Here is a 27,268-nt window from a genome sequence, read left to right on the forward strand (position 1 = left end):
GAGAAAATCTGAACAGACCTTACCGAACAGTAAGAAGATTGAAGCAGTCATCAAAAATCTCCCAACAAACAAGAGCCCAAGGCCAGATGGCTTCCCAGGGGAATTCTGCCAAACATTTAAAGAAGAATTCATACCTATTCACCTGAAACTGTTCCAAAAAATAGAAATGGAAATGAAGGACTTTGGCTCATAAAACTCATTTTATGAATCCAGCATTATCTTGATCCAAAGCCAGACAAAGACCCCATCAAAAAGGAGAATTATGGACCAATATCATTGATGAACACGGATATAAAAGTTCTCACCAAAATACTAGCCAATAGGATCCAAAAGTACATTAAAAGGATTATTCACCACGACCAAGTGGGATTTATTCCTGGGCTATAAGGATGGTTCAACATCCACATATCAATCAATGTGATACAATAATTTAATAAAAGAATGAATGGGCACCATATGATACTCTCAATAGATGCTGAAAAAACATTTGACAAAGTACAGCATCCTTTCTTGATCAAAACTCTTCAAAGTGTAGGGATAGAGGGTATATACCTCAATACCATCAAAGTCATCTATGAAAAGCCCACAGCGAATATCATTCTCAATGGGGAAAAACTGAGAGCTTTTAGCCTAAGGTCAGGAACATGGCAGGGATGCCCACTATCACCACAGCTATTTAACACAGTACTAGAAGTCCTGACCTTGGCAATCAGACAACAAAAAGAAATAAAAGGCCTCTGAGTTGGCAAAGAAGTCAAACTCTCACTCTTTGCAGATGATATGATACTTTATATGGAAAACCCAGAAAACTCCACTCCAAAAATGCTAGAACTCATACAGAAATTGAGGAAAGTGTCAGTATATAAAATCAATGTTCAGAAATCCATTGCATTTCTATACACCAACAGCAAGACAGAAGAAAGAGAAATTAAGGAGTTGATCCAATTTACAGTTGCACCCAAAACCATAAGATACCTAGGAATAAACCTAACCAAAGAGGCAGAGAATCTGTACTCAGAAAACTATAAAGTACTCATGAAAGAAATTGAGGAAGACACAAAGAAATGGAAAAATGTTCCATGCTCATGGATTGGAAGAACAAATCTTGTGAAAATGTCTATGCTACCCAAAGCAATCTACACATTTAATGCAATCCCTATCAAAATACCATCCATTTTTTTTTCAAAGAAATGGAATAAATAAATCCTAAATAAATAATAGATAAATAAATAAATAAATCCTAAAATTTATATGGAACCAGAAAAGACCCCAAATAGCCAGAGGAATGTTGAAAAAGAAAGCCAAAGTTGGGGGCGCCTGGGTGGCTCAGTGGGTTAAGCCGCTGCCTTCGGCTCAGGTCATGATCTCAGGGTCCTGGGATCGAGTCCCACATCGGGCTCTCTGCTCAGCGGGGAGCCTGCTTTCTCCTCTCTCTCTCTGCCTGCCTCTCTGCCTACTTGTGATCTCTCTCTGTCAAATAAATAAATAAAATCTTTAAAAAAAAAAAAAAAAAAGAAAGCCAAAGTTGGTAGCATCACAATTCCAGACTTCAAGCTCTATTACAAAGATTTAATCATCAAGACAGTATGGTACTTCCACAAAACAGACACATAGATCAATAAAACAGAATAGAGAGCCCAGAAATAGACCCTCAACTCTATGGTCAACTAATCTTGGACAAAGCAAGAAAGAATGTCCAATGGGAAAAAGACAGTCTCTTCAACACATTGTGTTGGGAAAATTGGACAGCCACATGCAGAAAAGTGAAACTGGACCGTTTCCTTACACCACACACAAAGATAGACTGAAAATGAATGAAAGACCTCAATGTGAGACAGGAATCCATCAAAATTCTTGAGCGAACACAGGCAGCAACTTCTTGGACCTCAGCCGTAGCAACTTCTTCCTAGAAACATTGCCAAAGGCAAAGGAAGCAAGGACAAAAATGAACTATTGCGACTCCATCAAAATCAAAAGCTTTTGCACAGCAAAGGAAGCAGTCACCAAAACCAAAAGACAACTGACAGAATGGGAGAAGATATTTGCAAATGACCTATCAGATGAAGGGCTAGTATCCAAAATATATAAAAAACTTATGAAACTCGACATCCAAAGAACAAATAATCCAATCAAGAAGTGGACAGAAGACATGAGCAGACATTTCTGAAAGAAGACATCGAAATGGCCAACAGACCCATGAAAAAGTGCTTACCATCACTTGGGATCAGGGAAATACAAATCAAAACCACAATGAAAGACCACCTCACACCAGTCAGAATGGCTAAAATTAACAAGTCAGGGAATGACAGATGTTGGCGAGTATGTGGAGAAAGGGGAACCCTCCTGCACTGTTGATGGGAAACCAAGCTGGTGCAACCACTCTGGAAAACAGCATGGAGGTTCCTCAAAAAGTTGAAAATAGAGCTACCCTATGACCCAGTAATTGCACTACTGGATATTTACCCTAAAGATACAAATGTAGTGTTCCGAAGGGGCACGTGCAAGGGACTGTATATATGTTTATAGCAGCAATGTCCACAATAGCCAAACTATGGAAAGGACCTAGATGCCCATCAACAGAAGAATGAATAAAGATGTGGTATATATACACGATGGAATACTGTGCAGCCATCAAAAGAAATGAAATCTTGCCATTTGCAATGACATAGATGGAGCTAGAGGGTATTATGCTGAGTGAAATAAGTCAATCAGAGAAAGACAATTATCGTATGGTCTCTCTGATATGAAGAATTAGAGAGGCAGGGCAGGGGTTTGTGAGAGGTAGGGAAGGAAAAATGAAACAACATGGGATCAAGAGGAAGACAAACCATAAGAGACTCCTAACCTCACAAAACAAACTGTAGGTTGCTGGGTGGTTGGGGGAGTAGGGATAGGGTGGTTGAGTTACGGGTATTGGGGAAGGTATGGGCTATGATGAGTGCTGTGAAATGTGTAAGCTTGATGATTCACAGACCTGTACCCCTGGGGCAAATAATACATTATATGTTAATAAACATAATTTTTGAAAAAGATTTTATAAAATTAAAAAAAAATAATGATAAAGGTGCCAAGTCATCAAGAGGATCCCGTGAGAACTTCAAGAATAGGCAAAGCCATCATTAAAATCAATGATTTCAATACCCATGTCTCAAAAGTTAATGGAATGTGAAAACCAAAAATGAGTAAGAAGATAGAAGACTTGAACAACACTACCTATCACCTTTACCTCCAAATGGAATTCATAGATCATTCCACCCAACAACAGATACACATGAAATTTGTCCAAGATAGACCATATTCTGTGCCATAAACAAATTTTAATAAGTAGACAAGGATTAAAATCTTCTAGAGTTATGTCCTCTGAAAACAATGGAATTAGAAATTGGTTAACAGAAATATCAGATTGTGCCAATCAAGCCCATGATCTTACTTCATGGTTCCTAAAACTAAATAATAAACTTAAAACATATTTTTCATGCCTTACAGTGACTATGCAGAGTTAACATGTTAAAATGCTTTTTCCAAGCATTGATGGGAATCGCATGTGTGAACCTTAATAAAGAAGCTGTCAAAATGGACAAAACCCACATTTAGCTAAGCATCCAGTGAAGACAGCAGGCCTAATTTTAAAACAATAAAAATCAAATTTCTCCCAACAAAAAAGGCTGATGATCACACTAACCATGAACAGAGAATACTGTTCATACTGACTGAGGGTTCCTCTGGAACAAATACAGACTATATGGAGATGTATATCCCTCCAAAACCTGCATACAAATTAATAGCAGCCTTATTCATAATTGCCATTTAATTCCAATTCATAATTAGAACAAACAACCAAGATGTCCTTCATCCTGTGAATGGACAAATAAACCATGGTACTTCCAGACAATGGATATTCCTTTAGAAAATGAGTCTTTTTTTTTTTTTTTTTAAATTACACCTGTCCTGGGTAAAGCTCCTGCCTCCAGCACTCCCTTCCTCTCTTTGTGGGGTGGTCACCCCACTGACAGGCAGAGCTGGATTAAACATTATTTGATGAGAGCAAAGGGACCACCTATCTCTGGGTCAAGAATTTAAATACGGAAAACCCACAGATATTCATTCATTTATTGCAAAAATGCAGGACACACTTAGTGAGCAAGTAAGCATTCTACGTGCTCAGAACCCGGAGGTTTTGCTGCTCTATCATACTTTCCGTATGTGGTTCCGTTACAGACAAAGACTTTCCATTGTGACTTATAGTGGAAGTTAAAGGTGCCATCTAAGTCCCAAGTAGAATATTTTTGCTTTCTGTGTGATCTTCCTGATCTCTAGGTGATGGAAGCTATGACCTTTTACTGTGCTCTCCCTGCCTATAATTGCTCAGTCTTGTCACGGAAGGGCAGCCTGCTAATACATCCATCTACTTTTCCAGTAGGTGGCGCCCTCCCCGCTCCATCCGCACAATCTTTCCATTAACAGCCTGCCTGCAAACTCTTACCCAACTAATTTCTCTGGCAAATGAAACAGCTGAAAGCCAAGTCTTTTTGAAGTTTGGGGGTAACCTTAGGGTGTCTGTAAGAGAGAGATAAAAAGTTGACCCCTTTTCTTTTGTGTCAAAATTTAGTGTATACTCTAATCCTGCCCTTATTTTTATACATGAATTTAGTATGAAGACTGGATTCTGTTCATAACATCGCAAATATTTTCAGAACACTAAAATTGCTAAAATTTGTCTCCTTCTTAAAGTTGTTTTATTTGAATTTACACCAACCGTTTCTCTGAGGGGCATGGTGTTGTAATGGCTGATAGTGCTAGAATTAGACTTCCCAGAGTAAAAAATCCCATCTTTCCCAAACTAAGAATTTTGAAATTTGGGGCAAATTGTTCAAGAGAAAATTTTTCTCATCTATAAAATAGGGCTGATGATTAAATGTAATCCATTTGAATCCACATGAATAAATGGATTAATGGATTAATATGAATAAAGCACTGAGCACAGTACCTGGCATATAATAAGATAATATAAATAACATCAATAATAACAATAAATGTTATCTATCAAATGTTAGCTATCATCAGCAAATATTTAATATTGGTTTTACATGTACATTTACATCCTGTCCTTTGCACCCAACTTTAAGATCCTCAAGGCAGGGGATCATATCTCTTCCATCGGACTGACTTATTCCCAGACTGTCTTCTCTGTTCTCCCAGACACCTTGCCCAGGGTTCTGCAATTGACATGAAGAGCTGGGAACATGTCCTTTCGTTCCAACTAATAGCTGTCAAAATTCCTCTACCTCCTGACTTAGATTCCTAGCCCTGAAGTCCTACAGCCCCCACTTTCCATAATCAAAGATTCACTGTCTGTCCCAGAATCTGATTTCATTATATTTAAAACTCTGATATGATTCTTGGGATAGTTTGCTTTATTCAGTTTATGGGGAGGAAGAGGGGGGAGAAACCATTGAATCACAGTCAGTGACAGTACCGGGAGCCCAGAGCATGTCTGTTTCCTGCCTGGCTCCTATGTGTATCTGGGTTGTGCATTTCACTAATTCTGCCCTTTCACTGATGAGTAATTACAGCTCAGGGTGGTCAAATTAGGCCCAAGTTTGCCTCACTGAAAGTGAGGAAGCTAGGACTGGAGCTCTGGTCTATTTCATTCCAAAGTCCACGCTCTTCATGCTCCATCAACCCTAACAAAGGAGATTTATATATATATATTTAAAATATTTTATTTAGGGGCGTCTGGGTGGCTCAGTGGATTAGGCCTCTGCTTTCCGCTGGGGTCATGATCCCAGGGTCCTGAGATCGAGCCCAGCATCGGGCTCTCTGCTCAGCAGGGACCTGCTTTCTCTCTTTGCCTGCCTCTCTGCCTACTTGTGATCTCTGTCAAATAAATAAATATAATCTTTTTTTAAAATTTTATTTATTTATTTATTTGTCAGAGAGAGAGAGAGAGAGAGAGAGAGCACAAGCTGCAGAGGGAGAAGCAGGGTCCCCGCTAAGCAAGGAACCCGATGTGGAGTTCCTGGGACTCCATCCCAGGGCCCTGGGATCATGACCTGAGCCAAGGCAGATGCTTAACAGAGCCCCCCAGGCGTCCCCACAGAGGAGGTTTATACAGACTACAAATATCATTCAGAGCCGAGGCTCATGGAGAGAGGTATCGTAAGAAGTCCCGCGTTTAGGAATCTGGTAGCTAGAGCCCTTGCGGAGGGTCCAGCTGCCCGCATACCACTTCAGGTCCCTTCTTTGGACCTCAATAACTCATACGTAAAATGAGGAGGACCAGGCCTCCTTTGCAAGGTTATTTAGAAGATCCGAAGAGATGTTTGGGAACCCCTTGGTCCTCGACCTCTCTAAGGGATTGCTAGACCAGCAGCAAGGAAGAGGGCTGGCAAATTTGAGCTACTGCTAAAGGAAGATCAAGAGGGACTCATTGGAACCAGACCTGAGAACTTGAACTATTGGAGTCAAAGCATGAAGAAGGGTTGGCTGAGTTTGGTCGTCCCAGGTTGAAGGGTGAGATGTGCACGGTTCGAAGGCACTAGAGGACAATCTGAAATGCTTTTTATTTCTAAGTATTTGGAATTCTAGCGCGGGTTGGTTAGATTTCTCAGTGCTCGGCGTTCTACCCAGCACCTTCCTGCGCCTCCGCCCTTCCCCCCGGCCTGCGCCCCTCGCCCTGACCGCCCGCGGGCCCCGCCCCAGGCCCCTCCCGTCCCGGGTCCCGGGCCCGCCCTCCCTCCTTCCCCCGGCCGGGCTCGGCGCGCAGGGCTCCGGGGCTGAGAGCCTCGCCCCCGCCTCGCCGCCGGCCGCTGCCCAGGATAGCCGCGCGCCTGCGGACCCGCGCCCGCGGACTCCCCGCGCGGAGCCACACGTGAGTCCCGGCAGGTCGCCGCCCCGGCGGTGGCAGCGGCGACCAGCCCCGCGGCTGTAGGGCCGGAGTGAGGGGCCGAGGAGCGCCTGTCGGCTCGTCCGGTTTGCTTTGAAACCGAAAGCGCCGCGGCGGCGCGAGCCCCGCACCCTTCTCCCCGCGCCCGACGCCGGGCTGCTGGGGCCCCGGGCCCGGACGCCCGCCCCTCCCGCCCCGCTCGCGTTGAGCGAGTGCCGCGACCCGCGCTCAGACTCGCGCGGGGAGGGCGCGGGCGGTGGGCGCGAGGCGGACGGGCCGGGGTAGCCCGCGGGGCAGGTGGCCGCCGCCGCGGGCGAGGGGGTGCGGAGGCGGGTGTGGGAGACAGCTGGGCTCGGCGGCTCGGAGCGGGTTTTCTAAGCAGGGGAAGGCTGTGTGGTGTGGACGCAACTGGGGGCCCCGAGCTGGGGAGCTGCTCCAGAGCGCGCCTAGGTATCGGAGGGACCGGGTTCAGGTCGGGGGACGCAGGGCGGGTTTCAGGTGAGCCGGGTGCACACGCTCTGCAAATCCCGGGCGCCCCCTGCGTGCCCTTGGGCACCCCCTCCACCGTGTCTGCAGGACTTCTCCGAGCGGAGCCCTCCGGAATGGAACCGGAATAGGAGAATGAATGGAAACCTCCGCAAACTGTTCGGTTGGGCGTGCTCAGTTAGACACACAGCACAGCACGAGACGAACCCGACGCTGCACACGCAGACCCTCAGCTGAGCTCGGAGGGGTCTTGGAGGAAACCAAGGTTCGGGGAGGTGAAGTGCGTGGCCAGGGACACCCAGAGAATTGGTGGAATCTGGGTTTTCCAGACCAGATTGCCTCCCCCTTGGTCCTGCCCTGCAGGGTTTTGGCAATTGTGAGACTTTTCAGTGAATCCTGGGGCCGCAGTCTTGTGGTTCACCCTGCTGCTCCGCTCTGCCGCTGCCTCCTTTCTCGGCGGGTTCTGCCCCCTCCTGCAGAGTTTCCATATTTGGCTATTTCAGATTTACTTTCTCCTAACTCAAGTTATCTGGCTGGGGCTGCCGGGCGGCTCCCGGCGAGCGCTGATGTAGGTGGAGGGAGGCGTGGCTCCCCGCCCCGGCCCGGCCTGCAGCCCCACCCTTTTCAGCCCCGCGCTCTGACCCGTCTTCTGTGAGCACAGGGACCTCGTAACCAATTTAATTCAGAAAATATTTACTGGGCACAGGTGCTGTGTGGCTGGGGCCCGTGGAATACGGTTTCTTCCTCCAGGGGCGTTTGCATTTGAAAAGGGCCCTGGAAGACAAAATGCAAACACAGTGACGAATAGAACATGCTTGTCAGTGCCTGTGAGGGAGTTTTAGGCCGGGAAAGGCCAGGTCGGACCTCCCAGATCCGGAGTGCTGCGGGGGCCGCTGTGCCCTTCTCACTTGGCGGATGGGAGCGTGTTAGCTCTGTGGCTGGTTTGGGTGAAAACCACAGCTGAACTCTCTCATCCCGCAGTTCTCCGGTTTGCACAGGACAGACAGACATTGCCGCGGGAAAGATGGATGTGAGATGCAAGCAGAAAGTCGCCAGCCCCTGTAGACTCTTTCTTGGTTTTATTGTTGTTTTGTTTTGAACTCTGCGGAGTGGATTGGCCCTCATCCTGGAACCTCCCTCCCCTAGTCCTAGACAGAAGCAGAAGAAAGTCTCCTATCTGAGCCAGCCTCTGGATGTCCTGCTGGGGGGGTGGTGATGGAGGAGTTGATTTTCTCAAGTCCTCTGGGCTGCGGGCTGAGGCAGGGGGAGTAGGATGGACAGCGTGTCCATCTGTCAGCAAGCCATCCCCTGAGTTCCCACTGGCCATGGGTGGCAGGGCAGTGGGAAGAAGAGGGAAAGGAGAGGAGGCTCCATCCACTGAAAGTACCAAGTGCAGTAAGTGGGCTATTTCAGTGGGGGTGGGGGCGTGATGTGCAGAGCGAGGGAGCTGGGTGCCTCTGAGTCAGTCCTCTTAGGCTAGCCGTGGGAAAGGCTCGTCGGCGTTTAGACAAGCAGCCCTTCTGTGATTATCTCAGCTTCACTGCGGAGGACCCTGAAGAAAAGTAAGTCCCTGTTTATGAAACTCTTTGCTTTTTAAAGCGTTTTCTCATCACTGTTCTCATTTGTCCTCCATGGTATCCTAGCGAGTCAGGCCAAAGCAGGATTATTGTCTACATCTCCCAGATGGTGAGGATAAAGCATGGTGTGTAGTAGACCTTGAGGCTCCCGGGCTGGGCCTGGTGTCTGGCTCCAGGCCCCCGCCCCGGTTTCTCAGAGAGCGAAACCTGCCTGCCTCCTCCTTGGCCAGACTTTGATCATGCACGTCTGGTCTGTTCCCACCGACGTGGAGCAGGTTCTGGAGACTCTTCCCTGGCCAGCGTGTGAACAGACGGCCGCTCTGCCCAGCTGAGTGAACTGGGGGCAAGACCTGTGTCTCTTCTTGTTTGTATTCTGGAGTCTGGTGTACAAGAGACCTAAACAGATGTCTGCGTCCAGTGCATCTGAGATGTGTCTCCCTTGGGCTCGGGGCTGGTAGGGGCTGATAGCTGGGGAGCAGGTGCTGGGTGGGGCCCTAGAGAAGATGAGCTGCCTGCGGCAATCGCTTAGATCCCAGAAATCCGAAGAGCCCTGGGCAATTTGAAAATAGCCTCTCTTACCTGGTTAACCTCTCCCTGCTTCCCTGAGAGAAGGGAGAGGCCGGGGCTGTTCCTTCCACTTAGCTGGCTTCTAGCTGGGGCTCAGAAGTGACCGGAACGATCTCGCAGAATGTAGGCACCAGCCAGGACCCAGCCCAAGTCCTTGAACTCTAAGTCCTGTGCTCTTCTGTTGTTTCAGCTAGAGGAAGTCAGGGTTCCGGATGGGAGGAGCGGGAGGGAACCTGAAAGGCATTCATCAAAGGCGACCTGATGCCTTCGTCCCTGTACTGCGGTCTTTAAGAGCTAATAGACCAAGGGAAGGGGAAACAAAGCTCTTAAGAGCTTTTTCTGCCCAGATGGTGGCTTTTACTGAGGGCTCCTGGGGCAGGAGTCATCATCGTAGCCAAGCTGTGTGGGTGTCTGCGTGCGTGTGTTGGGGGAGAGAACATGTCCCAGGGGCAGAAGTGATCCCCAGGGCGGGAGGCTTCCTGCCCTGGCTGAGGCCAGGGTCAGGCCCCATGGAGTTTGTTGCTTTGCCCCGAGGAAAGCTTTATTTGGAGGGTCAGACAGCCGTGGATCCATGTGGCCCCCCGCAGGCCCTGTCTTGTGAGGAAGTGGACTCGAGGACCAGAGAGGAAATAAAAGTGAAAATACTCACTAGTCCCGACAGAACAATTCAAAATCCATTTGCAGGGACAGTGATGAGTGTGCCCGTTGTTATCAGGAGCAGGTGGGGGGTGCGTGCCAGGATAGGGCAGTAGCAAGAGGGAGGCTATCGGTGTGTCCCTGCAGGGTCTGTGGGGGGCGCCCCTCCCAGGGGGTGTGAGCAGGGAAGGGGGGCCCGGCTCCCTTTCAGCAGTTCCCCACGCCTCATGGCTGGACCCGCGCTCCACAGCTTCTCTGCTCGCCAGTTCAGAACATCCCTGGGATTTCCCCCATGGCCTGTTTTCTCTCAGGGAAAAGGTACTCTCCTGACTCACGGGAGAACACCTTCTCCACCTACACCGCCGATTCACCCCTCTCCTCCCTCTGCCAGGTTCCCTCCCTTGTTCCCTGACCACTCACTCCTTCCTCTGCCTCTGTTAAACAGGAAAACCCCGTGTTTATGCACCCCCTGTTCTCTCCCTTTCACGGAGAAGCTTCTGGAATGGGCAGCCGGTCTTTGCACTTAGGCTGTATTCCTCCCTCAGCGCCGAGCACCTGCCCTGCCGCTCAGATTGCCCGAAGGGTTCTGGGGCTGGTAATCCTCAGTTGCCAGCCTGCTCTGCAGCTGTTGCCCATCTCCTCGGAGGGGCCCCCCGTCCCCACCAATGCCTCCGCCTTCACCCTGAGCTTCTCCATCTTTCTTCAGCCCTGCAGATGCCGGTATGAGGCTCTGGCTGTGCCCTCCGGTTGAGCCTCTATCCCCTGCGCTCTTCTCCCTAGAGCCTTCCGGACCTCCCAAGGCTTAAACCAACACCCTTAAGGAAAGCTTTCTGTCTCTCCCCCAGCTCTTTTCCTGGCGGCTTGATTTGTGACACACAAAATCTTCACCATGATGTTTCGGGAGGCCCTCTCCCACCTGCTGTGTAGTGGAAATAGTGTGGACTTTCAAAAGCTGGGAGCTCTGAGTTCAAATCTGCATTTATGGCTTGCTGGTTGTAGTTGTGTGATCTGGGCAAGTTGGCCAACTTCCAGGAGCCTCTGTGTTTCCTCAGAGAGACTGTAGGGTCACTCACTTGAGGCTGGTGAAAGGATTCAATGAGCCAGCATGTTCACAGAGCCTGGTGTCTGGTTGGGTGCTCAGTAAAGCTGGTTTTCTTCTTCCGTGTGTGGGAGCGCAGTAGGGAGTTGTGGGGTCTCTGGGGAGGTGCACAATGTGTGTCTAGCCTAAAGGCATTCAAATTTAAGTTAAAAACAGACAAACAAAAGGACTGCCAAGTGCCAGGGCAGACCATCATTTAGCCTGGTGCTGTCACTTTGCAAGCTCTACACCTGGCAGACCTCAGTCTCCAGGGGCAGGTGAGCTGGGACAGGGCAGGGCACCGTGGGGAGAAGCCGGGACAAGCCCTTGGCAGGCAGAGGGCAGAGAGGAGGGCAGATAGCAGCAGATAATGGAGACCCGGCCCCAGGGAGTAGGTTTCAGGGGCAGGATTCCAGTCTTTAGACTGATCTGTGGGCAGAGCAGCTGCCACCTCGGAGGGAAAATAGTGCTGGGTAGGGAGGTGAATCAGGGACCCCGCAGACGACATAGAATGGATTTGGAAAGCAAAAATAGAGCCACTGGCTTGATTACCAGGAGTAGAGCTGTTCCTTCAGTGGGGTCTAGCTATTCAATCAGAGCGGAGTGTGGAGTGAAGTTGATGGGTTCTGGCTGTCAGTCCGAGCCCGTCCCAACCCCCCAACTGGGAGGGGGTTGGAACAGTCAATCTGTGTGCTGAGCCTTCCTTTAGAGAAACCCTTGGAGCCAAGGTAAAGCCAAATACTCATGAAAGTGCCACTTCTGCCTTCCTGACTTGAAGATTCTGAGGAAGAGGCCGGACAGACACCTGTGATGCGCCCTGGGAGAACTCACCATGCTTCCCTGGGTTCCAGGCAAATAAGTTAACAGAGAGGGAAGACTTCAGTGTTACGGAAAGTCGCAGAATCGAAGTGATTCAACAACGGGGTGGGGTTATGCCAGGAAGCCCTCCGAAGGCATGAGGAGAAGTGGGCAGGAAGGGTGGGAAAGGGTGTTGGACTGTGGGCAAACGCATTTCAAATGGGAATAAAGGAAGGAGGGAACAGTTGCCCTTCGTGGATGGGAAATAGATTATTCTGGAGCAGACCGACTTCCTCATATTGAGGTTTTATTTGAAAAGCCGGTAATTTGGGATGTTGCTTCAACGGCTCAGTGGCACTTCTGGAGATCTTTTAGAGAATGTCTGACCCCGTGGATATTAGCTGTGGACAGCCAGATGCTAAATTCTTTCGATCCTTCCTTGACAGTAATTCCAGACGTGTGACTTCAAGCATTCACTTCCCTGATACTGGATCCTTCAACAAGCATGACTTCTCTAGGGCCTGTGTCTTCTGCCGCATAGCCGAAATGCTTGGTCCTCTCAATGGCAGTTCTGCTTGGCTTTGTTAAAGGGCTATAGAGTCTTTTCGATCTGATGTATCTGTTCCTCTCTTCACATCCTTTCTTCTGCCTAGAGTGCCTCCTGTTTTAATCTACTAATTCCTGCCCTTCACCCTTTTCAAAGAAAACGCAAATACATCTCTTGTTGGGAATGCTTCCCCAAGACCACACCCAGGTTCTGCCATATTCTCTGAGGACTCACAGGAGTCAGCATAGGGTCATACAGCTACGATCCGTTACAGTGGAAGGATGTAAAGCAAAACTGGCAAAGGAAAAAGGCGCATGGGGAGAAGTCCGGAGGAAGCCGGGTGCAAGCTCCAAGAGTCCCTCCCACCAGCGACATCATACAGGATCCTGTAGACTTGTGACCATGCGTCAGATGTTGTCTACCAGAGAGGCTCATCAGACGCCCAGTGCCCAGGGTTTTTACTGAGGTCTGGTCATGTAGGCATCCCCTGCCTAACTTATACCAAAATTCCAGACTTCCAGAAGAAAAACAGGTGGTCCGCAACAACCACATTGTTTGTGAAAACAGTTTGGGCACCGTGCACCACCCGAATCAGTTAGGAGAACCTGCCACAAATCTGCCCTCCAAGATGTTAACCAAGGGCCATCCTTAGAAGCAGAACTTTCTCCGGACGGCAGTCTCAAGCCTGCTATGTTACCTCTTTTCTGCATGGCTTCCCTGCACGATTCCATGCATCCGTGCCTAGCTGCGGAGAAAATCTCTCTAGATACAAGCTAAGAGACTTAGGACCGGCCCAGCATGGCCACCTACCACTAGTGAGCCTTTGAACCCATTTTTTCCCCTCATTCGGAAGAGGGGAATTATAATTCTTCTTTGTAGGCCTCAAGGGTGACTGTGAGGACCAAAGACATGACATAGTGGATACTCCTCTTGTCCCTCTTAGTTGAGCTCCCACTGTATGTCAGCCGCCGGGTGAGCCTATGGGAGCACAGAGCGAAGCGTGGTGTCGTGGCTTTGAGAGGAGACCAGCCCGAGATTAAGCCAGCACTTACCACCCATGTGACCTTGCACCCGTTTCTATAATCCTAATTGGTAGAATAATAAGTGAATAAATAATAAATAATAGGTGAATAAATAGTGAATAATAAGTCTAGTGCCCATACCTCACTGGGTTGCTGTGCAAAGTGGGAACAACTCCCGTAAGCTTCTCGCACTTTGTAGGCACCCAAAGTGGCAGGTCTCCATTCACCCAGATATCTGAGTGCTTGCTCTGGGCCGGCACCGTAACAACCCCCGACCCCTGCCCTGCCTTCCCTTTGCTGGTGCGGATTAGTATTGAAGGAGGAGGAGGGACCTAACCTGGCTGAGGAGGCAAGTGAAGTCCTCCCTGAGTCTGAGATGCTTAAGCTGGGCCTCAGGGGGGGTTCGCTGTGTGAGCGGGAGATGAGGGGAGACCAAAGCTTGCGCAGGGGGGGGGCAGCCTGCGGGGTGAGGGCTGGGGGGGGGGGGCAGGTTTGCCTCTTGTGTGAAGAATGGCAAGGAGGAGGCCAGGGAGGGTGGAGAGTGCGGGGTGGGCAGGAAGGGGCTCTCAGGGGACCCTGGGGGTGTGGGCAGGACCGCTGCCGCATGTGTCAGGGCTTGGGGACATGCAGAGGATTGGGAGGCGCTGAAAAGATTGTGCAAGTCATGCACTTGGTGTTCTCAGAAGCTCAGTTAGGCTCGGTGTGAAGAATGCTCTGGAGGAGCGCGTGGGTGAGGCAGACCAGTTGTAGGAGGCTGTGTGGTGGGCCCAGTCAGTGGGGGCGCCGGCTTGAATCAGGGTGTTGGTCGCGCAGGGTGGGGTGGAGAGAAGGAGGTGGCATGTACCCACGTACCCGTCAGGTACCCTCAGGGGGGCGTCCGTGATTGACAGGATGGGGGCCGGGGTGGGGAGGGGGAAGGCATTGACCGGGTGATGCCAGTCGTCTGGCGACAGCAGGAAGATGGAGAGGGGGTCTTCACAACGAGGCAGCTCTGGAGAGAGAGCAGGTCAGGGGAGGGAAGGCGTTGGTTTCGGAGCGCCTGCAAGATGGGCGGAAGGAGGCACAGGGTAGGCAGCCTGGACGTGAGTCTAGATGGCAGAGGAGGTCCAGGGTGGCAAGAGAGAGACGGTTGGGAGCTGTTAGTTCATACGTTATCTCTGGTGCTGGACGGTGTGGTTTCAGGGAAGCTAAAGGGAGTGTGTGTTGGGAGAGGGTTTGGGGCGTAACAATGTCAGATGTTGCTGAGAAGCCAGGTCAGATGAAGACTGAAAATGGACCATTGGCTGTCACTGCTCTGGGTGGCTTGGTGAGGATGTGAGCCGGGCTGGGGTGGGCTGAGGATTGGAGAGAAGCGAGGCCAGTGGAGACGTCCCTCCACTGGGTGTGGGTGATGGTGAACGAAGAAGTTTGGCCTTGAGAGGAAGGAGAGAGCTCGAACTTTCGAGAAATATGAGAGTGAGGGTTTTTAGTGTTGCTTTGATCTCTGGAGAGACCTGTGTGAGAGCTGATGGAAGGAGCCGGCTGACAGGGAGAGGTTGACGATGGAGAAGGCGGGGTGGGAGACAGTGGATGTCAAGTCTAGTCCCCCCGAGAAGGCAGGAGTTCAGGACAGGTGGAGAGGTTGGCCTAATTCAGAGGTTGCCTCTAATACACCCTGGGAGGGGGAGGGCAGAGCAGGGCACCCCTCATTTCCCCATGCAGGGAGACGTGCAGGTCTGGTGGCAGGAAGTGGAGGTCGTTCTGGTCGGAAGACTTCTGTTTTTTTCTGTGCAGTAGGAAGTGAAGTTTCTGGGTTGCTGGGGGAGGGGTGGGCGGTGGGGGGCGTGGTCAAGGTTTGTGGAGAAGAGAAAGGTTTGAAATAGATACTGAAAAGAGGAGAATGAGCTGAAAAGGAAGAACTGGCCTCAAACTCTGTTACCTGTCAGCATGGTGAAGCTTCCCGAAAAAGACCCTGGCAGATATGATGTCGGCTCTCTAGCACCTCGTGAGGCTCTTGAATGAGGGCCCCATACGTGTTTATTGATGGAAAGGTCGGCCTGTCTACCTCTTTTTTTTTTTTTTTTAAAGATTTTATTTATTTACTTGAGAGAGAGACAGTGAGAGAGAGCATGAACGAGGAGAAGGTCAGAGAGAGAAGCAGACTCCCCATGGAGCTGGGAGTCCGATGCGGGACTCGATCCCGGGACTCCAGGATCATGACCTGAGCCGAAGGCAGTCGTCCAACCAACTGAGCCACCCAGGCGTCCCCAGCCTGTCTACCTTTAAAAATCCTTTCCGGCATCTTCCCCACCTTGCCCCCGTGCCACCTCCCCAGGGGCTAGCTCCTATTACTAGGGGTGAGGAGTGAGGCTCAAACTCGGCTTTTCCAGCCCCATCTGGCGGAACCCTCCCCTCCTGACCCTGACTCCCCTTCCCCAAGTCAGCCAGCACCGGCCAGCGTGGCCATGTCTAACTGGAACTGGTGGGACGTCAGGACTTAGAGTTGAGATGAGATGGTTCAGGCACCAGAAAGCAGGGTGGGTGGGCCATGAAGCTTTCCGTAAGGCAGTCATTCAGTCTTTCCGTCCGTGTCTGTGGTGTACCTGTCACTGCACCGTTCCAAGTGTCGGGGCCTCAGCAAACCAAAGAAGCCCCTCTGTCCCCGCGGGGTGTGTGTTCCGGCCGGGGAGGCTCGGCGGTAAAGAAGTGAACCCATACCACGCCTGATGGTGGTGAACGCTTTGGAGAAAAATCCCTCAGGGGAAGGGGGTGTGTAGTCAGGGAGGTGGTGTTTCCAGGTGGGGCGCTCTGCGAAGGCCTCCCTTGTGAGGCAGCATTTGAGCAGACAGCTGAAGTGTGGGGACAAGCCATTCCAGCCTCAAGGGGACAGACAGCAAGTCAGGGCTCTCGCAGCAGGCAAGAAGAAGCACGGCCAGCGTGGCTAGAAAGTGTGGACAGGAGGAGAGCGCTGGAAAATGAGGACAGGCCAGATCGTGCAGGCCTCGAAGAACACTGGCTTTACCCCTGAGAGCAGAGGGGTGGCACATCTGACTTCTGTATTTCAACAGATGGTTTGGCTGCTGGTGTGTGACTGGGCTCCACAGGGAAGGGCAGAGGCAGGAGGCCAGCTGAGAGACCCGTGCTGCTTCCGGTGGGGAGATGAGGTCGGCTTGGAGCAGAGGAGTTGTGCCAAAAGTGCCAAAAGTAGTTGTGCCAAAAGCCGTTTGAGATGTTTAGGAGAAGAGCCGGGAGGAAGAAGAGCTCTGTTGTGGGGGGCAGGGTAGGAAGAGCCAAGGGTGATCCCAAAGTTTGGGTCCAAGCAGTAGGGTGATGGGTGGCGCCCTTTCCCTGGGGTGGAGGAAGGCTGGGGAGGAGCAGGTTGGGGGGGTGCTTGGCTGTGTTACTACTGAGGGGTCTGGCGAGTGAACAAGTTGGTGTGGGCCAGGTGGCTGGGATAGGAGAGGCCCAGATTGCAGACAGAAAGCGGGGTGCTGTCGGCCTCAGATGCCATCCAAGGCGGGAGCTAAGATGAGCTCAGCTGGAGAAGGAATGTGGAGAGAAGAGCACCAGCCTGGGTCCTCGGAGCCATGGGGAAATGAAGAGCAGCCAGTGGGGGGGGGAGGGGAATGGTCTAGAGGCTGGCCTAGCGGTCCAGCTCCGTGCGTCTCACATGATGACCTGCTGTAGACTGTACCCAGAAACTTGTTTCGTAAGCTGACTTCTAGCTGCTACTGAGAGATCCCATTCTGAAGTACATTATAGGCCAGGCCAAAGTATTGCAACAAGTAGGCTCCCCAAACAGGTCTGTTTCTCTGGGGGAAGGCGCCCAGGCCAGCATCTCTAGCCTGTTCCACTCTTCACTCACACTCTTCAGGCAAATGCTTGTTGGACTTGGTATGGTCCCCACTGGGACTGACGTGTCTGGGAGACCGGAACTATCTGGTCACTTGGGGTCCTCCCCCACTGTAGAGTGAGGCAGGGGCCTCTGCACACAGCAGGCGCTGTATAAATGCTGACCGGGCGTGAAGGATGGACACGCGTGGATATTAAGTAGCTTCTTTATGTCTGGGGCACTGTGTGCTAGTAATTTACGTGATTCAACACATTTAATTCCAACTCCAAGCTTTAGAGGCAGGTACTATGATTGTCCCATTTGCCAGATGAGGAAGAGAGGACCCAGGTAAGTGGGTGGCAGAAGGAACTGAACCCTACGGTCTGATTCCAGAGCTGGTCTCTAGGCTGTGCTGCCTCTCACCCAGATCTCTCTCCGTGTCGGGTGGAATGGGGTGAATTTCCCTCTGGCCATGACACAGAGCCGAGAGCACTGGACTCGGAGTCCGGGAGCCTGGACTGACATCCTGCTCCGCCGCATGCTAGCTATGAGGTGTGCGCAAGTGGCTTCACGGCTTGGGCCCCAGGTACAGACTCCATCAGCACGGTGACGCTGGTAACGTTGCCACAGGATTAGTGCAAGGACTGGGTGTGATGCTGTGTGTGAACCTACAAACTGCTAAGTACTAGTGTGTGTGAATGGTAGTGTTAGTGTTATTATCTTGAAAATTCAAACCGTGGAACCTCCAAGATTATCCAAAAAAGTTGCCAGAGAGGTATAGATCGTAGGAAAACCCAAATAGACCTGGTTCCCACCAAAATAATTCCTTGGTACGCTTTTTAATTTACTGATGTTTTATTCTTTTTCTTTTTAAAAAAGATTTTATTTCTTTATTTGACACACAGAAAGAGAGATTGCAAACAGGAGTGCGGGGGCACAGAGGGAAGGGGAGACGCAGGCTCCCGGCCAAGCAGGGAGCCCGATGCGGGGCTCCATCCCAGGACCCTGGGATCATGACCTGAGCTGAAGGCAGACGCTTAACTGACTGAACCACAGGCACCCAAATTACTGATGTTTCTGCTTGAGATTTGGTTTGATGAGTGTCACTGTGTTTCCAAAGCTGTGACACATTAGCTTGCTGATCTCTTAAGCCCTTGTACAACTGGCTGGGAAGAAGCCATTCTTTCCAATTCTTTCTCTTTCTCTCTTGCCCCTCCCCATCCCCCATGGGCTTGCTTCCATCTCTCCCTCTTCTGCTGTCTTGATCCCAAGAACCCAATGTCCAGGGTTGTGTGAGGGGCTAGAAGGTTCCATGAGCAGGACTCAAGGACGCCTGCCCTTGTGTGGGCTGGGCATCTGGGCTACACCTGGAGTAGTAGACCTCAGGAAGCTTCTAGGTTATATGGCCACAGTACAGAGCCGGCATGAGAGGGCCACCTGTGGTCCCATCTGCTTTCTCCCTGGGCCTGGGCGGGAGCTGGTCTCCCACTGGTTGGAAGAGGGTAGCTCCGTCTGCCCCTTGCAGAACATCGACTCCTGCCCCAGCCCCAGCCTCTCGGGGCTCTGAGGCAGCCGGTAGAGTTCACACGTCTGTGGTCTGCTTTGGAGACATGACCTGGCCCAGAGGAACCTATGCATGAGCTGGTATGAGAGATGAGGCATGGCTAGAGTGATGTTGGCCTTTGGTAGCTAAAAGTCGCCAAAAGGTCAAGCCAAGCCTTCTGAATCCACCTTGGCACGTCTGTTGTGTATCCTGTCTAGGGAGCTCTTGGGTCTCTCCCCTTTCCACAGAGCACGCGTAGCCCGTGAATGATGGGGCCGGGCCGAGGCTTCTGAATTCCAAGCCGGATCTCAGCGTCTCAGCCATTGTCTGTTGACTCTGTCTCCAAACTGCCACGTGGCTCTGCTTGCCGGGCCCCTGGAATCTCCGTCTCCCCATGCATGTGAGGGGATAGGATGGTCAGGAAGGGAGAGGCAGAGAAAATCCCAAGGCTCAGCTGATGCCCCAGGCCGTGGTGAAGTAGGGATCCCCACCCACATTTGGGAAGAAGTCCGGTTGGGACGAGGTGGCCTTTCCCATGAGGAGAGGTGGGAATTTGGCGAGGATGGGGGACAGAGGCTGACCCAACCTCAGGGGAGTCCCACAGGGAGCCCTGCAGTAGTGTGGCCAGGGGTGGGAGAAGGCCGCACAGCACAGTGTCCCCAGGACCAACAGATCAGGGGGTTTCAAGGAGGAAGTACTTAATGCCACATAAAGGGCAGCAGGGTGCAATTTAGGACAGACTCATTGGTGAGTCTGATTGTGTGATTACAGTTTAGGTCATCGAACTAATATAATATGCATTTCCCAAGCCCTTGGGCACCCCCCCCCCCCCCCACCGCCCACCCATCACCCAGATGATTCAGGGCCCCCTGGCTTGTTCAAGGGCAGGGTTCAGAGACCTGGGAGAACAGGCCAGGCTGCAGGGGAAGCCTAGGAGGGACCCAGGACTACAGGCCCTGCTCTGGAGCTGGCAATGGAAGGGTGTGTGGGGGGGGGGTGGCGGGAGCAGTGCTGCTGGGCTGAAGCCCCCTGCCCCTGCCAGGGTGGGGTGCGGGTGGGGGCGTGAGGAATCTGGGCTCTCCATGCTGCCTTCCCCGTCAGTGTCTGCGTACAGTAGGTCCTCAGCAAAGGAATGATTGACAAAAAGTGATTGAATGAATAAACCTTTAGTGGGAGATAGTCCTGTGGAACTGTGAATTCAGAATAACGCATGGGGTGAAGTGAGGAGTAGAACGTGTGGAGGAGGGGCTAGAGACATGAGAAAGGCAGCTCTGGGTGGAGGAAGAGCAGTCGCCGAGTCAAGGGTCCCGATGCGGGGGGTGCTGCACCCGTGCAGGGGAGGTGCGGCTTCTGCACGTGAGTGACAGTGCGTCCCCGTGAGTGAGGAGCTGGGCCCACCCACAGGGTGTGATGTGACTCGAGCCTTCACGGGGTGCCGGCTGTACGGGAGGGGACCGTGGGTGGGCTCTCGGGACCCAGCTCTGCCATCAGAACTGCCGCTGGTCACTATCACAGGGGCCGGGGGAGGAACACGGGGACGCAGAGAAAGCGAGGGCACGTGCCGCAGAGCGGTGAGCGAGGGAACACTCACGAGCCTGAAAAGACCGGAGGAAAGAAGGGGATCTATTTAGGCAAGTCGCCCTGGGGTGGGGTGGGGCCTGAGGTCATCGTCTCCGAAGGGAAGGGGTGTCTTCAGGCAAAGCGGTGGCTCTCTCCCCGTGCTCCCAGATGACGCCTGACTTCCCTTCCTCTGCCTTCATTCTTCCCTATCTCAGCAGGCACCACCTGCCCCCGGGGGTGAGGCCCAGTCCTGGAGTCGGCCTCCGGTCCTCCCACCCCCCCCCAGCCCCGCATACGGTCACTGGACAGCTCCATTTCCCCGCCACCACCAGCGTCCAGGTCTGTGCTCTCTGCCCCAGCGCGGCAGCGTCTCCACTCCATCAGCCTCCCCACCGCGCTCCCCCTGCCCCCAGGCCCTTCTCCATGCGGCACCTGCCCTGGTCTTCTTAGGCTCCAGAGCAGACACTGTCATTAGTTCCTTAAAATACTCCTGCTGTTTCCCGCGGCTTTGGTCTTAGAATGAACCCGGATTCCTTCCTGCAGGCAGCCCGGCCCATGTGATCTGGCCTCTGCCCCGTCGCCTGCTCTTCCTCTTGTCCCTGACATTAGGCCACGCGGGCCTCCTCTGTGTTTCCCAAACATGGCAAGGCCTTTCCCAGAAGCAGTCCTTCCCCTTGCTGTCCGTCCCTCCGCCTGCGGGGTCTGTTCCGCGGGTCCTCCCGCTCGCTCCTTCTCATCCTCCCCTGACTGTTCATGTGTCGCCTCCTCCAGAAGGCCTTCCTGTCTGCAGGGGCTGCTTCTGTTTCTTTATCTCAACATCCTGTTGATCTCCTTCGGAGGACTTACCACAGTTTGTTAACTACCTCTTTTGTGGCTACTCCCTTGTCTCCTCCGTTGTAAGCCCCACCAGAGCAGACTTGGACCCTCTCTTCTGTTCTTCCCTGGTCCCCAGAGCCTGATACAGTGCCCCACCGGTCAGACAGTCAGGGTGTCACCAGAGTGGGGGGACCTTGGTGGAGGGGCTCTGAGGCAAATGCTAAGTTGTCATCCTCCTCCTCCTCCTCCTCATTCCTGTGTACCACCATTATAAGCTCTTCATGCATACCGGAGTCAGCAAACTTTTTCTGTAAAGAACCAGAAAGTAAATACTTTAGGCTTTGGGCCGTATGGTCTGTGGCACAGCTGCTCAACTCAGCTGTGGTAGGAAAAACAACAGCAACAACAACAACAAAACCAACCCTAGATGACAGGTAAAGAAATTAACATAGCTGTGTTCCAATAAAACTTTATTGACAAAAACAAGTGGTGGGCCGGCTGACCCTTGATGTGCAGTATTTTTTTTTTTTTTAAAGATTTTATTTACCTACCTGTCAGACAGAGATCACAAGTAGGCAGAGAGGCAGGCAGAGAGAGAGGAGGAAGCAGGCTCTCCGCTGAGCAGATGAGCCCGACGCAGGGCTCGATCCCAGGACCCTGGGATCATGACCTGAGCCGAAGGCAGAGGCTTCAACCCACTGAGCCACCCAGGCGCCCCTTGATGTGCAGTATTAACTTATTTGTTCTTCAAAGATTCTCTAAGGTAACTACTATTATCATTATCATTATTTTCTAGATGAAGAAACTGAGATGCATAGAGACTGAGTAACTTGTCTGAGATCATGCAGCTGTTCAGGGATGGAATGGGGATTTGTGCCCAGGCAGGTTGACTGCAGAGCCCACGCCAGTGGCCAGCATCCCACACTGCCTCTTGGCAGACTTTGAAGAAACAGAGAGGAACCCCAGCACCTCTTTATTCCCTAAGGGCCTTCACTGCTACCTGGACATGGGAAATCTCCAAGTTTCCTCATTTAGCAACCTGGGGATGCTAATGATGTATCCGTCATCCGGTTGCTGTGAGGATTCAAACGAGACCCTGCACGTAAATCGGCGGACTCTGAGCCTAGACAGCTTCGCTGAGTGTAAGCCTGACCCTTATCCAATTCCAACGCTTCCTTCCAGTTACATCTTTTTTTTTTTTTCCTCCATTTGCATCTTTTCATTTTGCCCCTCGCCGTCTGTCTGCCTCGTTCAGATTTGCCCTCGGTTGTCTTCCTGGCCCTCCTTCCAAAGGGAGGTCTCACATTAATCCTAGAATTCCCCTATTTAGTGAACACCGACTGAGCGCTCTGGGCCAGGCATGGGGCTGGCTCTGAGGGTCTGGAGACCGAGGAGGACAGCCCCTCCCTGTGGAGCTCACCAAGGAGCTGAGCCCGGACAGCAGGTCGGACCTGAGGCTGGCGGCTGAGAGACTAGAGTCGAAACTTCCCAAAGAGGAAGCTTTTGTCTGGGAAGATCAGTAGTGTTTTCTCTCTCTCTCTCTCTCTTTTTTTTTTCCCCCCTCTTGGTCTTAAGTTCTGAGAGCCAAGCTAAAATGTCTGCTCCAGCATCCCTTGGAGCCAAGTGGACTTGAGATGGGCTCTGAGGCTTCCGCGTAGGGGAGATTGATGTTAAGGGCACATAGGGGTGGGCACCCCAGGAGGGGCGCAGGGATGCCTGTCAGCCCTAGAACCCCCCTCTCTTCACCAGCAGTGCTTTGCTGCACTCCCAGGAAAATGGAAAAACAGAAGTGTCCTGACAGTTTGGAGAGAAATCACACTTCTCTTCAAAGGAATTAAAATCTTACCCACATCATTCATCCTGTATCCAAGAAAACCCTCTCCTGGGAAAGTGTAAGGAAAAGAAAATACACCCTTACCTCTGCCTCTGCAACACTAAAGCCAGCCAACCAGTGGATAGGCTGTGGGTCATTCGTAGGCTGTCGTCACATATTGTCTGGCTGTCATGGAATGACCTGGTCTCTGTATGGTCTCCGTCCCACATTCCGCCTGATGGAAAATGGCCTCATTACTTCTGCATTTCTCCAAGGCCCTTCCTCTTTGTCTGACCTACATGGCTAAAGGTTAATGAAAATAAAACCAGTTTCTCCCAGAGTTCACACAGTAGTCGTATCATCGTGGTGCTGAAAGCTAGGGAAACGGTAGACAAGAAGAGAAGGTCGAGGGTTGGAGCAGAGGCCTAGCAGTTGTCTTGACGGGTTTCGTCTTCCGAGGAAAGATCTTCCTACGCCGTTGAGGACCGAGGCTTTGGTAACCACGTTTAAGTGCATCTCACTTCTCCCTCATGCCGTGCGGATAACATACTAGATAAAGTGTCATCTTCTCCTTCTCCTCCTCCTCCTCCTCCTCCTTCTTCTTCTTCTTTTTTTTTTTTTCCACTTTCCCGGTAGTAACTGTTCTTCCGAGAAGAGCAGAATCTCAGAATTCAAGGGCCAGGTGCCTGAGAGCAGGAACTGCCTGTACTCCCAGATGGGCACAGATGCCAGAGTCTCCTTGGGTCACTGCATCAGGGATTTGACATTTTAACTTTTCCTCATCACTAACCCCATCTCTCCTTGAATTTCAGCCCAGGAACCTTGGTTGGTTCTCGGCTGAGTCTGGGGAAGAGCCTATTGGCACCTGTGCCCTGTTGCTGAATGCGAGCGTCAGGGAGTCGGTTCCTTATGCTTCTGGTGAGGCCTGAACAGGGCTGAGAAAGGAGGAGCTTGGCTTCTAGCTGCCCATCCTGGATTGGTGGCTTTCATTGGCCAGTGTGGGGTTGTTCCTCCATTGCCTATGGCTCAAAGGCCATCCTGGCGCTCTTGGCCAGACTCCGTGTCCCCTCCTTGTCCCCCAGCCCTGTCGGTCCCACCTGTCAGAGAAAGCAGCCTCTCTCCACTCTGCAGCTCCCAGGACCCTCCCTTACGAAGAAGTCGTGGGGGAAGACTAGAAGCCTCTCAAACCCTTCCCAGGCACCTCTGTACACTCATCAGCAGCCCCTGGACCCTAGAAGTCATTAGCAAGAGGGATCTTGGACCTAATAAGGGGTGGAGGGTCACACAGGACTGAAAGGCGGTTGCTTTGGGGGAAGCAGCACCAGTTAAATCCCAAGCAGGAAGTAAAGAAGGGCTGTGCTGTAGCCATAGGTCTGAACGGGAAGGACAGACTTCAGTACTGGCTCAAGGGATTTTCCCATTGCTCTCTCTCCGGGATGTCTTCTGTCTCCAGATCTTATTTCCCTGACATAGATCTAATAAACCTCTTATGTCAAATGCCATCACTAAAATGACAACTTAAATTTTTGCAAAATTAAAAAAAAATTTTTTTTTGATGCCTTGGGTAATTTTAAAACAATTATTGGTGCCGCAAAGGAAATGTGGCCATTTCCTAGAAATCCTGTCATTTTTTCGGGAAGAGATGTTAGATGTCAGCTCGTCTGACTCACCTCCATTCCCTTAAGACTGTCCCCAGGGGACCCCAACTTCCATATGTCCCCTACTGCATTCTTGCTTCTTTCTTTCTCTCCTTCATCCTCTCCCACTGGTGCCATCAACTACCCATTTTTCCAAACGAATCTGGGATCCATCCTCCACTGTCCTCTCCTTAAGCCCTTCCACTGAACCCCTTTCTAAATCCCTGGATTTTACCTCAGAGATGCCTCACAAACATGGCTTCTCTTTGCCCCTACCTTAAGTCAGGCCGTTGTCATCCTCCTTCAGTCTGTTGGGTTAGCGTCTTCCCTAAACTCTGTGCGTGGGCCTGTCCTATATGTTTAGCATCCCTAAATCATTGAAACCATGAGGTAAAACTTGGAATTCGTGGCTATGGCATGCATTCGGCTCTTCACATGATGCTCCTCCCCTCTCTCTCCACACTTATATCTCACAGAGACCGTTTTAGTGGTTTCTGACAGGAATTCAGTTATACAGGAATCAGCTTACGCAGGTGATGGCAAAGCTAGGAAGCCGAACAGAAGATTCAGGGTGAGGTAATTCAGAGATGAGTCCTGGCGGGAGGCTTCCCGTACCCTCTAGAGCTTAGGTGCTGAGGACCACCCCTGGCCGACCTGGCGGGAGCTAGTCCACAGAGCCAGGGGCCACGGAGGAGACCCAGTCACTGTGGAGATGCTGCCCAACACCAAGGGATGGGAGAGAGATACTCTGGCTTCTCCCTTTCTCCCATCCTCCCGCCCTCGATAGTGTTTCTTGTTGGCTGAATCTAGCCAGCAGCCAGGGAGCCCAGGAAACAGAGTTTGTGGGGGTCCAGGTCACCCCACCTCCATGATGCAGACCCAGGCCGGAGAGCCGAGAGTGGATCTGAGAACAAATAGGCAAATGGCTGGCGTGTTCCCTTCATTCCAGTTGAGCCACAGTTAATTATTAACCACTCCAGAATTTTTAGGCCATCCTCTTCGAAATTCTTGTATCTCCTTCATCTAGAAAGAAGAAGGGATACCTTCTTCATGAGCAGCTGAGATGTTTTCTTCTCTGTGAGATCAACACAGACAACTCAGAAAGCACTAGCTACCCATCACCTGGGCTCAGACAGGTTTTTTTTGTGTGTGGTCCTTGCCACCAGGACAGTGTAACGCGTCGTTCTTGTGTCTGATTGCCTCTCCTTGCCCTGGACACCCTCCACGGCAGATGTAATATATCACAGATCTTTGCACTCTTGGGACCCAGTCCACGACCTGTCATGCTGAATCTATGAGGGAGGTGTGGGGGGTGTCATGTTCAAGGTTGCGTAGCTGGTGAGCGGCAGAGCAGGGATGGAGCCCAGGTCTCTGGTCTTGAGACATTTCCACTCTGAAATTTTGCCTGTAGTAACCAGAAGCTCCCAAGAATCAGATCTTGAAAGCTCTGGAGGCCTAGTTCCTGGGCTTATGTCTTATAAAGTATAAAATAATTGGGGCGTCTGGGTGGCTCAGTCAGTTGAGCTTCTAACTCTTGGTTTTCGGCTCAGGTCATGATCTCAGGATTGTAGGATCGGGCTCCGCGCTGGGCAGGGAGTCTGCCTGAGATTCTCTCTCTCCCCCCCCCCCCCCCCCCAATCCTGCGCTCACTCTCGCTCTCTCTCAAAGAAATAAATCTTTCCCCAAAACCCCCACAAAGTATAAAATGATTTATAAAAACATTCCGCAGTTTTCCAAACCTTCATTAATCTAAACAAGATGTTTGGGATCCTATGGAAGTAGGGCGAACAGACAGCCAAGGATGTACCTTTCTTTTTTAAACTGAAGACTGAAATCTGCTAGATGTGTGTCTTTTTTACGGTAACTAAAACCTAAACTCTTGTTGCCTCAGAATGTTAGACTGTTCATTGTGTGTTCCCCAAAAGTGAATCAGCAGAACCTTGTGAGTAAAGAACTTAAATCCTGACGTCCACAGCTTTCCTTTGGAATTCCTAGAAAATTCTCAACAAAAAGTGGCAGCAATTTATGAAGCTAAAAATATGGTGTTTATAAGAAACTCAATGAGAGTCCTTGGGGAGCATATTGTATGTGATTTTCCCTTGTTTCAGGTATAAGTCAATAACTTTTCAGCAGGAGGACCACATTGCGGGTGACATCAATGGCAGGAATAAGGCACCATTCACTGCAGTGGGCACTGGTAGATACGGAGATATGCAGGCTCTGCTAGTAATTTCCGTGACTTTCTTTTCTTATTTGCGAGAACAGAACTCTTTTTACTCTTCCTGTTACATAAGCTATTATACCCAAAGGGAAGAGATTTTAATAAAATGGAGCTCTTATTTATTTCCACTAAATAGCTGCCTAGGAATGACAGAGTCCTAGCTGGAAGTGTTCAATTAATTAGAGAAATATGTTTGTAGACAAGGAAACAGCGGCCTTTATGGTTGTATTATTGGGACTCTCCCATGTCCATGAGCACATTGAATCGATT

At 51.1% G+C, this 27,268-nt stretch overlaps 1 protein-coding gene across 5 annotated transcripts in view; it reads left to right on the plus strand.

Moving 5' to 3' along the window:
- Nucleotides 1–6,748: 6,748 nt before the first annotated feature.
- TRAF5 (TNF receptor associated factor 5) overlaps nt 6,749–27,268 on the plus strand; it is a 45,858-nt gene continuing 25,338 nt past the window's right edge. For 2 of the 5 annotated variants that reach the window (XM_059412603.1, XM_059412607.1), the window contains exon 1: nt 6,749–6,871. The gene's annotated coding sequence lies outside the window, so the exon portion shown is untranslated. Of the gene's footprint in view, nt 6,872–7,227; nt 7,638–8,131; nt 8,935–20,006; nt 20,308–27,268 lie in introns of those variants that run through there. The other 3 variants (XM_059412605.1, XM_059412604.1, XM_059412606.1) reach the window with 3 other exon arrangements.

The sequence above is a fragment of the Mustela nigripes genome, chromosome 10 (genome assembly GCF_022355385.1).
Source record: "Mustela nigripes isolate SB6536 chromosome 10, MUSNIG.SB6536, whole genome shotgun sequence".
Taxonomy (NCBI): domain Eukaryota; kingdom Metazoa; phylum Chordata; class Mammalia; order Carnivora; family Mustelidae; genus Mustela; species Mustela nigripes.